The sequence below is a fragment of the Phodopus roborovskii genome, unplaced genomic scaffold (genome assembly GCF_943737965.1).
Source record: "Phodopus roborovskii unplaced genomic scaffold, PHOROB, whole genome shotgun sequence".
Classification (NCBI taxonomy): domain Eukaryota; kingdom Metazoa; phylum Chordata; class Mammalia; order Rodentia; family Cricetidae; genus Phodopus; species Phodopus roborovskii.
Window position 1 is genome coordinate 3,141,725 of NW_026126423.1, and position 14,700 is coordinate 3,156,424.

A 14,700-nucleotide genomic window follows, 5' to 3' on the forward strand; every position below is an offset into this window, starting at 1 on the left:
TGAATCACAATTAATTGTTTTATTTTATTTTTAAAAGTATATATAATAATGGGAGATGTCATTCTGTATATGTTTCTCATACTGGTTAATAATAAAGCACTGTTGGCCAATAGGAAAGGAAGATAGGAGAGACTAGGAGACAAGGAGGAAATAGGAAGTAGTAAGGAGGAGTCAAGATGGAGACACTGTGGAGACCAGACGCCTGCCCCACTCCCCGGTAAGGAGACCACGTGAAAATACATAGATCAACAGAAATGGGTTAATAATTAAGACAGAGGTAGCCGATAAGAAACTAGTAACTGGCCAACAGCTTAATATCAAATACAGAGTCTTTGTGTGTTATTTGGGGCTGGCGCGGCGGCGGGACAAGACCAGGCGGTGGGCGGAAAAACCGTACTTCTTACAATATAATGCATTTATATAACTTCACCTTACTTTTTTTCCTTCTATACCTTTCCTTATACCTCTCCTCAATTCCTTTTAAATCCATAAATTTTTATTTTCATTGTTGTTACATGAATATGTATATATGTGTATATATATATACACACATATATACATATATATATTGCTCAGCCTGTTTAATAAAGTCTCACCAATATGACTGCCCAAACATGAGATGAACAAAGATAACAACAGACAGGCCAAAAATGGTCAGGGAAATGACCAAGAGACTCATGGCGTTTTAATGTGGAAGATTTATAGATTTATTAACTAAGTATCATGAGTGACAGCAGAGAGAGAAAGTGAGGAGAAACCAGGGCTCCTTCTGCACATTAACAGTTGCCAACCAGAGAGAAGTGGTAGATGATACTATTAATTGCTGTTCTGAATAAGGCAGAAATACCACTGAAAAATGTAAAAGCATTCAAAGTATTGGTCTCTTTAATTGCTCCCAGGCTTATTGTTCATCTGCTCACAGGAAGACTAGTGACTTTCAGTCTTTCTTTGCATTGAATCTGTAGCTTTGATGCTTCCTGGGAAGAAAACTGTGCATGGTGGAAAGTTAGGTTTTCATTTAAGCCAAGAAAAAACATTATTCAAACCAAAGTTTGTCTTTTTCACACCATGCTGTGTGTATATATGAAAACAGATGATATCTATACCACCATGAAACGCACAATGTTGTCCTGAGAAACTACTGGTGTGTGTCTCTGAAACCTGCTTACATCGTCTCTAGGAGATCAGCAGCTGGCCGCTGGATCATTGTCACAGCTGAAATAGTATTATAATTCTCCCACCCACATTCAGACAATGTTGGCATACTAGCATATCTATTCATTTTCCCATGTTGAGAATCTCTCTACTCCCTCTCCCTCATCCTCCCTCCAACCATGTTCAACTCACTGCTCTCACCTCAGCACAAAGATTAATCCCTGATCTTCTTGTCTTGATAACCAACTCCTGTGACAGGCTCCTATGTGGTGATATTTTGTTTGTACAAATAAAGTTTGTTTGAGGGTCAGAGAGTGGAGCTTGCCACTAGCTAACCACAGAGGTCTGGAGGTCTGTACAGACAGACGAGAAGCGAGACAGCTGGGCAGAAACAGGATATAAGCAGGGAGAAACAGGAACTGCCTCTTTGGTTTGTGGAGACACTAAGGAGGTAAAATGTTTTTTTGTGGCTTGTTTTTTGTCTCTGATCTCTCAGAATTTTCCTTTATATCTGACTCCAGGTTTTTATTATTTAGACCAATTAAGAACTCTATTTACACTCCTATAGTACTATTTACATCTTTTACAATATATACAATGCATCGCCAAAATATTTTGTATCACTTTTTGAGTGTGATTTTATTTTGTTTCTTGGTTTTGATACTGTATTTTTGTTTATTTTTTATATTTTTTTAAGAAAGGACTGAAGTTGGGTGGGTAGGTAAGGGGAGAAGGTCTGGAGGCACTTGGGAAAGGGGAAGGATGTGATCAAAATATATTTGAATTTGAAAATTGTTTTATATAATAAAAAATACAATAACAAATAGTTTAAAATTTGTGTTTACAATTAACACACACTAGTTAAATCAATACAACTGATGGTATCTTGGTTAAAGCTAAAATTTAGTGAATAATAATTGTAATGCTTTCATTGTTGTTTATCATGAAACAAGCCTATGTCACAGATTCAGATGCTTTACGTTTTGCTGTCTCCCTTCATAGCTCACACCAAATCAAAGCCATTTTTTTTCCTATTTAGTATATTTGCAGCCAAACCAGAACATGACAGTTTTACTTCTGAACAATACCACCCTGTGATCTTGACAGTCAGTCAAAGACTTAGACTTCGTAGATTTGAACATACTGCCACCAAGGAGTGAAATGAGACAGTGGCCAAGGAAATCAAATAGTGTATTGAATGCCTGGTGATGATTAGATGTTGATTGAGCATTCCTGCATGCTTGTAGAGATAAAGGAATGAATCCAATAGGTGTCCATCTGCAGCTCAAGAAACTTAAAATTTCATTTGAGCAATGTGATTTTTTTGTTCTGTTTTTTTTTTTATGAAGAAGTAGCAAGTGTATTAGTATTTGAGTACAAAATATTACCATTTTACTCTGGAGTTTTCGAAATATTTTAAGGCAATATTTTTAGAAAATGTTTTACATTCCTGGTTTTGAAAATTCAAGGGTTCTGTTCAGACTGGAAACAAATATAACACTCTAAATCTCGCTGAAGCTAGTGCCATCATCACACTGTGAAACACCACCAACTTTTCCTGTGTCTTTAAATTACCTCTGTCTTTAAATGAAAATTGATTACTGTCACGGAAAATTGTCTACCCCCTACTTCACATTAATAAGTGTATGATATATTCTTTTAATTGTGTTTGCTGATCTAAATGTTCTCTTCTTCTTCATAATCTTTTTTGTATATTTTCAGGGTAGTAAATGCTAGAGGGACTCCAATCTGAAGTGTTAAATTATCAAGTGAAATTATAAGAGCAATTTATAAGAGATAGCTGGAGATTAAAATACAAAAACTGCTTAAGGTAAAATGCATGAGGGGACTCTAGCTGTCATCCTGAGACCCCATGGAACAGATGGAAGTGACTCTCCAGCTTCTGCCTGCTACCTGCTGTTTAATTATACCCTAATTAATTAAAGCAAAGACTCCTGTGTGGTTTCACTAGGCATGAGCAGGAGGGCAGTTGGGGGGGGGGGTGGAGAGACACTTCAATTCAAAAGACTTCCAAATTAAGGCTAGTAGGCTCAGGCAGGCAACTTGCACTCACACACTGTGGTCATTTTAGGAAAACATCTATCACGAACGGTGGGCTATTTTAGCACAACACAAAGATAAGGGTATGGGTGTTTGACCCATATGCTATTACTTTTCAAGGATTCTAAACAAATATTTCAGAAAGCAGGTTCCAGAACTCTTGCAACACAGGGAACGTTAAATTCATTGTGTGTTTGCTTGTGACTACAATCAATTCTCACATTTTGCTTTTTATGAAACGTGACTAACAGATTGAATTTATAAGCTGAGGCTTTAGCACGTTAATCTAGCCTGGGAAAAGCTCATACAAAAACATCACTTAAAGTAGAATGTACTGTGATGACTAGGACAGCAGTGGAGAGGCACAGTGTTAACCGTAAATTCTCAATTACAGTGTCTAGCTTTGTCACACTGACATTCTTTGCATGTGTGTTTTCATGTTTGTATATTTGCTTCTCTGGCTATGTTTTGTTTCTTCACTTATTAGTCATTGCAACAATGAGAACCTTCTTGATTACCTACAAGAGGAAAGACAACAAGATACTGCTTTCTTTCTCCTTCCTGCTCCTCTTCTTCTGAAAACCAATTCAAGAAAAAAAAAAAAAAGAACATGTTCATAGTTCATAGCATGCTTCCATTAGGGCCGGAGAAGTATTATATGTATATTTAGGTGACATCATAGATAGGGAAATTCATGAGCATGGAGCTTTTGTTACGATGAACCATGTGTCCAAAAACTGTCATATTCTCTGAAAATTTCAGAAGATAGGCTTCTGTTTTCTTATTTCTTATTTCCTAATCACTTGAAGGGCATTTCTACAGTCATAAGAAACCCATTCCCAAATGTCTTTCAGTCAAATTCTGATAGCATGTCAAATTAATCAGCCACATACTAGCATACATACTACATCTGGGTTTATAGTAGGCATGCATGCAATAGATTTTAGTTTCCTTGGTTGCTTGCATATTTATCCATGAGATATTTAAAGTATGAAGTACAGTTGTTATTATAAAAAGATTGTTTGAGATACCCATTCGTATCAACATGAACTACTGGTACTGTTCATTATTTAATTAGATGGAATTCCAGCCCCTCTTCAGTCTTATATTAAATCTAGAAAGAATTTAACAATTTATATTTATTTACTTGGAAACATTAAATAAATAATGTGTTATTAGTCAGTTCTGGTTATTCTGTATATGGATTATTACTCATAAACCAGCATATGGGCTCAGAAGTCCATCAATTTACTACTTTCATGTTTGATCAGTGTTATGCCTGAGCACCATGTGATATATTGTATGGTGAACATAGACACTGCTCTTTTAGCCCATGTCTCTGACGGGCTGATATTATTTTGTACTTTGTCTTTAAATAGTGAAAACATTCAGCATGTGTTAGAAAAATACCAGATTAAGACTAACAGAAGACTGTCTATAATTAAATGCTAATTTACTTATAAAAGGTGATATGGGTATATTCAGATAATTAACCACACTCTTTGTCTTATAGAAATTTTTTTATTGTCTCCTTTCATTGCATTAATACAATTCCAAAGGATAATTTATAAGGAGCTCAGATTGACAACCTTTTGAATAAATAAATCACTGATGCAGAAATAATAAATGGGTAGAGATGAAGAATATTTCCCCCCTTCCCAAGGAAGAGTCCAGTACAATATTTATTATCAGGAAATGTGATAATAACGACCATATGTAAATAAATACCTACACGTTCTAATGAAATGTTTCCATTTCATAGAGCCTCAGAATTTTAATATCCTAGTGAGAAACATAGATATCTGGCCTATTTCAGACTCTGAAGATAGCTTAGCGTGACTACCAAACGACAGCCTCTCAGCACTGAAGCTGCCAATCATCTTTTCTGGGGATGGGCTGCTGTGCGGCAGAGACTTAATGGCTCCGTGGCAGGAAGGACCCGGGGCCTTTTTTTTTTTTTTTTTCTTGCAAGTAGTTTTATCTGTACACAGACTATGGTCATCCATTTGGCTGGGCTGGCGTTTCTCTTTTGAAAACAAAAACAAAAGAACAAAATCTAAAGGCAGTCACGTACTTTCTGACTGAGCATTGTCAATTTCTGCTTTTGTGCCTTCAAAACGAATTTGTGGGTGAAATAACTGCTGGTGAATGTGTATAAATGATAATCTTGGTCTTTTTCCAAAGTTACAGAGTCTTGCTCCATTTGGAAGGCCGTATTCTTATAGTTGTAGTTATGAGGTGCAGAGGAAGGGAGGAGGGTAGGTCAGAATGGAGAAAGACACAGAAACTAAGAGGATTATGAAGAAAAATAAAATAATAGAAGAAATCATCTTTAGGTTTCCCTAAATCCCATTATTAATGTCTTTCTCTTGTATCTTGTATCAGCCAAGATCAAAGCATCTTAAATGTCTTCCATAGTACTCAGCATGGGCAGCTCCTCTGTCGTTTAAAGTGTTCAGTCATTTCTGGGATAAGCTGATGACTTTTCACTCGGAAGTCTACCTTCAATAAAGTTTTCACTTAATTCTTTTCTTTAGAAGATGATCAAAATCTTTGCCTCTATTTTATTTGGAACATTGTATTGGAGGCTGAGGGAAATAGTTTTATTTTTCATTTTGAAAATGTTAACTGGTAATGCATTCAATCAGTTTAGATTCAATTATATTTTCTCTTTGCAGTGGTGGGGAATCTTTTAATTTCTTCTCATGGAAACCATGCAAATGCACACATTAGCCAGTGAGCTTTGGTGGGAGACTATAGATTAAATATTTTTTATTAATGTCTTAATGAAAGTGCGTGTGATTATAGGTTGTATTGTTTTGCCTTTAAACCTATATTTTTTCTCTTTTGCCGTCTCTTTTGTCCTTTCTCCTCCTTCTTTCTCTCTTTTCACATCTGCATTTCTGTTTCCAGAGGGTTCCTTCTCGCCAGACTTTTCATAGCTTTTTCATTAAACAAATTGGAAGCAGTGCAAATGACAAGATAGTGGAAAGGAAAGAGTTGCGGGTGCCCTGCGGGTCACCTGCGGGTCACCTCTGAAGTCCACCTTGTGTCTGAGTCCTGTCTACATCCTTTCAAGGAAGCAGATCGATTCTGGCAGACTCTGTTGGTCTGTCCCTCTCTCTGGATTCTGAGGTCACACATCCTCTTCTCTTTGTTTCTTTAAAAATATTTGTAAATATACCGATTTTGATTTTCAAAGCCTGGTGTTGAATCATAGAACCTTCCACACACCGGGCCTCTGAGATTCATCAGTTTGCAACATTGTTGCTGATTCCTGTTGACCTAGACAACTAAGTATCCTCTGTCTTCCTTCACCTTACCTATTTATAGACTGTGCTTTGGGGGTTCAAATACTGGAATTTGTAGAGTTACAGAATTCAACTTGACAAATATCTAATTATATTTAGCATAAGACTAAAACCTGACAGTCTATTTTTCCTTCTGAAACTTTCTTCTCCTTTGACAAAGTTAAAACAGAGAGTTTAATAGATGATAAGAACTGAAGTTATAGATTATAGGATGTATTTGTGCTTTTATCCACTGCCAATGAAACAATAGTGTTTACATTTATTTGTAATACAGTGCATAATAATCACTTATATCTCCCTCATCTTATTTTGAAATGCTCATTTGTGTTTTAATATTTTTGTATGTCTTAAAAAATTAAATTGTTTCAAAATCCCAAAATATTTTAATTATGAGTATCATTCTTAGTCAAGGCTCTATTGCTAGGAAGAGACACCATGGCCAAAGCAACCCTTATGAAAGAAAAATTTCATTTGGGGCTTGCTTACAGTTTCAGATGTTTAGTCTGTTACCATGATAAAGCAGTAGCTGAGAACTACATCCTAATTTGGAAGGGGTTGGAACTTTGTTGGGGCTGACATTGCCTTTTGAAACCTCAAATCCCATCGCAGGTGACACACTTTCTCCAACAAGGTCATGTCTACTCCAACAAAGCCACACATCCTAACCCTTCTACTCCTTTCAAATAGCCCCACTCTCTGCTGACAAAGAATTCAAATATATGGGCCAATGGGGCCATTCTTATTCAAACCACATAATACCTATAAAATACAATGATATAAACTAAAAGTTTCATTTCAAAATAGGAGAATCCCAGAATAGCAAGGAGTGATTGGAGTGAAACAAGTCTAAAATCTGTCAGCCCATCCTTGAGCTGTGTGTCTGGCATCTGGAGTTTGAAATGAAATTGGTTATAGGGCTTGAGTGGCCCCATCCTGTCTACTCTGCCTATTGCAGGATGCACATTTTGGATTCTCATGCAGGATAAAAGTTTCTCAAGCATCATCAAACAATATTCTGAGAATCTTTGCGGCTCCTCATAGTGCAGGCTATCTGAAGGCAACAGCTGTGTCTGCTTATGTGGTCAGCCATGGTGAAGATGTTATGTCCATGCAGTCTCACCAATAATGATGGTCAGAGTATCCTACACTCCCCGTATCTTAAATATTCAGCATTTTTTTTGTAAACACATGGGAATTTTGCACATATTTCTCTTGTTTGCAGGCTACCAAAAGTCATTTTCAGCTAATTTGATTTTATCCCATGATTCTTCTTTTCAGTAATGCATATTGTTTATTTTAACCTGGGGAATAATTTTGATTTCTCCTGTAATTGCTTTAAAAAGGTAGTAAAATAATGACCCCAAATTAAGCTTTAAATAGTGAAGATGTTCTGTGCATCTTTTAAAAGCTAGAATAAAGTGGCATTTTTGAATGTTTTGAGCATAGAACATGATAGATGTTTGATAACTATGATTACCCAAGTTTGAATATTACATATAACATATATAATCCGTGTATTTAAACACAACACTATTCCAAAGGCATGTGCAACTTTTGTGTTAAAGTGAATACTTTAACCATAAAAATAAATGAAATTTGATGAACTCAACTTTTCCATTCTCATTTTACCCACCACTGTTTTCCCATGTCCTGCTTCTGTGAAGGCTACTAGATAAAAAGTAAAACTCCTCTTCCTAAAGACTGGGAGATAGCTCAGTCCAACCGGGGTCCCATTCTCAGTACACAGGTTGAAAACACAGAAGACAGCACCCCAGCACTGTGAAGCTGGAGACAGAGAGGCCCTTTATAGGCAAGCCAGGCAATGTGAATTAATGAACTGATTGCTCATCTTAAGGCTCAGAGTAATTGTGAAAGGCACACAACATGTGACTGGAACAATGTACTCAGCCACATTCACGTTAGTGTGTGCAAATGTGTGTGTGTGTGTGTGTGTGTGTGTATGCACACACACACACACACACACACACATTAATTTAGGATTATCTGCCAATTGTCTAAATTATGAGACAATGATGCCTCTTAGACCTCAGGCCACAAGTTTAGCCTCTTCTGATATACCCTTGCTATCCTCTTTCCTTGGAAAGAAAAGCTAAAATAATATCTATTCCTTATGATGAATGGTTATATTCAGAAGTAACATCTGTACTTAATTACAGAAACTGTACCAAATTTATCACATAAGCATAAAATGGAGAATACTGTAGAGAAAACAGCAGATCATCGCAAACAAAACAAGAAAATAGGACACTACAAAACAACAGAAAAAAAATGAAAGAAAAGAAAAAAAAAAACAAAAAAGAAAGGAAAGAATAAAGAAAGAAAGAAAGAAAAAAACCACAGCAATTGACAAAATGTAGCAATTTCCGTGGATAACCTAGGCATAAATAGTAAAGGCTTTTTATCCAGGCGTTAGATGTATACAATTCACATCTTTATAGGAGATAGAATAAATCACAATTTGGATCATATGTTACTTTTGAGAAATATATCACAATATCCAATGCTGACTTGTTTTTAAGTGTAGAATTTTATCTAACAGCTGATTGAAAATCACATTCTTCCTAAAATTTGTTTCAAATTTCTGGATTATTTGTTTCCTAATCCCATTGTCCTTACAAAAACATACATGAAGCAATTGCTTGCATTTTCTTTAAAAAGCTGTGCTTAAGTCAGAAATATAAATTCATCTAAATAAACTTGCGGCTGCCTTTTGAGTGTGGGTTGTAGTACATTCTATCAATCGAGGGTAACTGAGATTCTAAAGGAGTTTTTAAGATCCTCCATGGAAACAGGCAGGTGCTTACTCTTCAAAAGCTGAATCATTCAACGGAGAGAATTGTGCACCACTGTGAAGAAAATAAAAAGCAAAGTATTCTAGCATAGCTAAAATTGCCCGTGATTCCACTGTAGTTGTATTGTACTTAGATGAAATTCAGGAAAGTGTTTAAGTGTTTAAATTCCCTCTTACTTCATTTGTACCAGTAACCCTGCAGAACTTCTACATGGTCAAGACTGAGGTGAGGACCGGAACCCCTCTCCCAACCCCCATTCATGCTTTCCTTCACATGTTGCTGCCTGACCCGCCACGCCTATTTTCTTGTTGTTTGTATTTGTACTACTCTAAAATGATGTATGCTTTACCACCAGATGCCTGCCAACACCTCTCCATCAAGTTCACCATCAACAGCAAATGTTGTAGATGTAGTCTTCATACAAATCCAGTCATTGCATTTCTCTGGTTTGCATTTGCTCTCTGCAGAACCCTAACTGATATTGAGATAGACAGTAACAGGATTCCAGGCAATTGTGCCCCTTGGATGGAGTATTGAAATATATTCTCAACTATTTGGGTTTAGTGTGCTGATTTTAAAGCTTAATTTCATTAATGAAGCTGTCCTAACTGGTGAAGTGGTGAAGAGGACATGAAATAAAATAAAATAACATTAAATGAATAAAATAAAAAAAAGAAAAAAAACCAAACAAAACCAACCTCCCCCCCCCCAAAAAAAAGTTGAGGAGGAGGAGCTCAGGGCTGCATTCACTGAGGTAAAGCTCAGAAGTTTACTTAAGAAAGACGGGGTGGGGGGGGGGAATCCTTAGCTTCTTTTGGTATATGACCAAAAATTCTGGAAACCAAATTTCACATTTTTCATGTCTTTTTTAGAGCACAAAGTGGATCAATAAAATTAGAATGTGATAACCTGTAATGGCTCCCTCTATTATGGTATTTTGTTTCTTGATCGCCTTTATTCTCCCCCCCCCAACTCAATCTTCCTGATCCCTCATGTCCTCCTCTCCTCTTCTCTCCTCCTCTCCCCTTCTCTTTCTCCTAACTCCCTCTCCCCTCCCCACCTTCTCCCAATTTGCACAGCAGACCTTGTCCCTTTCCACTTCTGTGGGGGACCATGTATATCTCTCTTATAAGAGAGATACATAAAAATATATAAAAACATACAAAAATAAAAAAGGGAGATATGTTCAGTGTAAGGGGGATTCAATACTGAAACCAGGAAAGGACTTGAGAAGATATTTTTATTATGTTAGCAACGGTGCAGCTCTGGCTTCTGTGGATCCTGCTTCCTATGCCACAGAAGAATCTCTTCTACCCTGACTTGCTGGCCCCTTTCACCCTTAAGAACCTGTGCTGGATACATACTGAGCACATGCAAGACTTACGCAGGTTCAAGCTAGACAGGATCATAGCACTGAGATGCAGAAGTGGACATGGCAAGCTTTCTGTAGGAGACAACTGCCAGCATCAGGAAAATCAGCCTTCTTCAAAGGAGCATCCCTGTGTATTTCAACTACATTTCAGGGAAGGCCCCACAATCAGGAGCAATTGATCAATAAGAAACAAACTCAATAATATTTTGGGGGGACTTTCTGTTTCATTTTGTTCTGTTTTGGCTTTTGTTTGTTTGTTTTATTTGTCTGTTGTTTGTTTTTTTGAATATTGTTTTGGTTTTTTTACAGTTTTTGTGGGTACTTTTTGCTTCTTTTTGTTGTTTTGAAAGAGAAAAATAACATAAATTTGGGTGTATAGGAAGGTGTGCAAGATCTAGGAGGAATGAAGGGGAAAGTCATGATCAAAGCAAATTGTATGAATCTTTTTTTTTTGAAAAAAAGTAAAGTAAAATAAAAAGAATCTATGTAGAACAGCAACTTCATTGTTAGAACTGAAGAAAGAGAATCAGATTTGAAGTGTTCTGTGTGGTAAGCATTGCTTTTATCATGGCTCTGATATCTATGTGAAGAGTCAAGTATAAAAGTAAATAAGTAAATCCAGAAACTATGAGAACAAACAGCTTTAGACATGTGTTGGATGGTCAGTGAGATACCAGTGTACTAAGTCATGGAATTTAAAGAGATAATTTAGGAACTGGGAGAGAAAACAGTCAAAAATCTATGGCGATACATTGATATACTCCATATTTAATAATTGGAGCAAACAGAAGTCAGCATAGTAGACTGAACAGATACAACCAGAAAGCAAGGAGAAAAGAGATGGTCAGTGTCCCCTCATGTCAGGCTAACAATGATTTTCAAGATATATGTCCAATAGAAGTAATTCTTCACATGTGATGGATGTCACACCAACCCTCCATCCTCTTCCTTCCCTTTCTTTTCCGTGTCTCTTTCTGTCACTCTTTATCTCTGACCACCACCTCCAACTCAGTCTCCATTTATTCTATTCTCATTTCTTTCATTCTTCATCCAGTCACAAAAATATATTGAGTTCCCCACATGTACTATGCATGTTAAATAGCAGATATCAAAAATCTTAAATAAAACTGTTAATAATAGCTTATTGGATAAGTGTGACCTTTACCAACCTGTTCTTTAAACTAAAACTGATGCTGTTTTTAAACAATGCCTCCATTATCTAGTTTCTTGGTAAAATGGTTTTATACTGTGATTCAATGTTTATATGCATTTAAATACATAAAAATAATTTGTATGTGCATAGACATATTTTTCATTAAGGTTTGTGAGGTTTTTTTATATTCTTTTGCAATGAAAAATAAAGTTAAAATCTCACATAGCTTTATGCTATTTTATTTTCCAACTTGGAAACAGTAAAAGCTATAGAATCATCTTAGGTTCTTGTTTCTCATTGCCTATGAATGCATTCCAAGAGTTAAATTAAAGGAGAAACTAGCCTTCTGCTCTCAGCTTTGATGAATCTCTGCCAGTTCATCTCTTTCACTTTCTATTTTGGTTTGCCCTCCTTGGATGAGGAAGTAGCCTGGGAAGTTCTCATTTATAGCCTTGATGCACCTCTACTCTAGAGTTTCTCAGAACGTTGGGTCCAATTCTTACAATCAAAAGTAGTTAAGCTCCAAGGTTAAAATTGGTGAGTTCAGGAAATCCTAAGTGTAAACACATCCTTCCAATCACCTGCGAATTATTGTTGGGTCCTTTTCCTCTGAATTCAGGGGAACAGCCTACTTGCAATTTTTCTTTTTAAATTAAGCAGCATTTCTCATGGGCTGAAGTAGCAGCTGAGTGGGGAAAGGAGCTTTAGATCCGGAACCCACTAACCTTTGATCTTTGATTATTTTATCATTATGTTTTACAAGTAGGTGAGAGGATATTAGTGTCTAACAAAAGGTATTCAAAACAAGACACTGGGATAGAAACAGGATTTAATGCTTTAGAGTAGTAACTGAAAACACAAAACGTGTTTTTAAAATACTTTATTTAAATTTTTTCTCTCCAGCTTAATTATGAAGTGAATTTGACAACTGAAAAACATTAAACAGACTGAGTCCAAGAATGTAATTGTGGACTATAGAATCTAACTACACACAACTATAAACTTCTTGGCTCAAACTTTATTCAATTTTTAATAGCATATGGATATAAATATGTACTCTTTATTCACTGGGGTTAGAATTTAAATTCTACAGGAAAGACAAACATTAATCCCAAGATTAACTACCAAAGGAATGCTTTACTGTTGATCTTACATTAGCCTCATGCCACAGTCACTAGTTGCTGGCCTTAGGTGGTAGCTTTGTAGCACAGCAACTGGCACCAGAAATTTTGAGTATCCTATGTGGGTTAAGACTCCAATCAATGTGTAATCTATAAAAATCCACTCACACCTTCATGTTTAATTTTTTACTGTTGTTTTCTATTTCTTAATTTAGCCTTGGAATTGCTTAAGTGTACTTGCCTTTTCTGTGAACTGTGTCCTGTTAATCCCAGAACTTTTTCAATGGAATGGATTTACTACTAATCATGGCTCCTATTTGCTGCTGAATACACACCTGATTCTCTGGGATTACTTAGCAGAGACAGTCAAATTTCCCCAATAACGCTGGATGTGTCATATTGTTATGAATATCCTTTACCTTTATTCTGGCATTCTGCCAAATTACTTAGAAATGTTTTGTTTCATTTTTATGATTTTTATGATTTATGTGAGAGTGAAGCAGGGTTCATACTAGGACTGATAATTACATTTGACCTCTGAAATATCATGCTCTTTGTCCTGCCCAACATATTTTGAGATTTTTTTTTCCTGTCTGACTGTTAGCCATTGGCACTGTCTTCATTCCTTCACATACTTTCCAGAGTTTTATTCCATGACCAGATCGTTGCAAATCTATGCATCAATGGCTACACAAAGACTCTTCTCAGTAAATCCCTGGTTTCCTTCCAGGTTTAGAGTTTCCTCCAGTGCTCTGCCCTGCAAACCCAAAACACTTTGCTATATCTGGAATTTCAGTTCTGTCTTCAAGTAGGATTTACTCTGTACCCCACCCAAATTAGCTCCTTCACTTCCAAAGCCTGGAAACTCCCTAAGGGCATTAAGCCTGAATACTTGTAGATCTCACCTCATTTGTTTTTAATTAATCAGGATTTTCCATCCTTCATTATCAAATGTCTAATGCCTTGATAGTTATTATTAGGTGTTTGAAGTGATTTTGAGTTTCTTCAGAAATGACTGTAAATCAGTCTCCTTCTTTAGATGATGGACCAAAACAGATCAAAACAGTCTTTTAATTTAAAAATATCACTTTCCACCTATAATTTAAGATGGAAGGGAGAAACAAAGTAGACAGTAAAATGTTAAAATTTATACATATTTCAAAGAAACCATGATAAATCTGAAGTAGCCTAATTATATGACAAATATTGGAACATGAAAGGAAGACAGATTTACCTGATCCCTTGTTCCAGCTACTTCTGGAACAAGAACTACAAATTACTTTATGTTAATGACAGTGGAACTTCTAGAACCCTGGGGAATCTCTAGATCTGGTCTTCTAAGTAGGGATTCTTCTGGTTTCCTCTTCCGAAATGGACCTGATCACTGTTACCTCTTCATCTTCTTCAATGTAGTCTAAACATCCTTCTTAATGTACATGAAGAGTGAATGATCCACTGGTTTACTTTAGAAATCAAATTGTTTTTAAATTACTACAGATTCTTGGTGTTTAAATTATTATTTGATTATGTAAGTGAATTTATATGGCATATCTATAAGAAAGATTTTCGAATGTTATCATTTCTTATTTCCATACATCCTTTACCACAAATAAGTGGTAAAGCCTTCTATATTTTTCCCAGAAAAGTAACTGAAAATTTATTACAGAAATTTCTCTTGTTACTACAAATTTCAACTGAAAACATAATGTTGCAT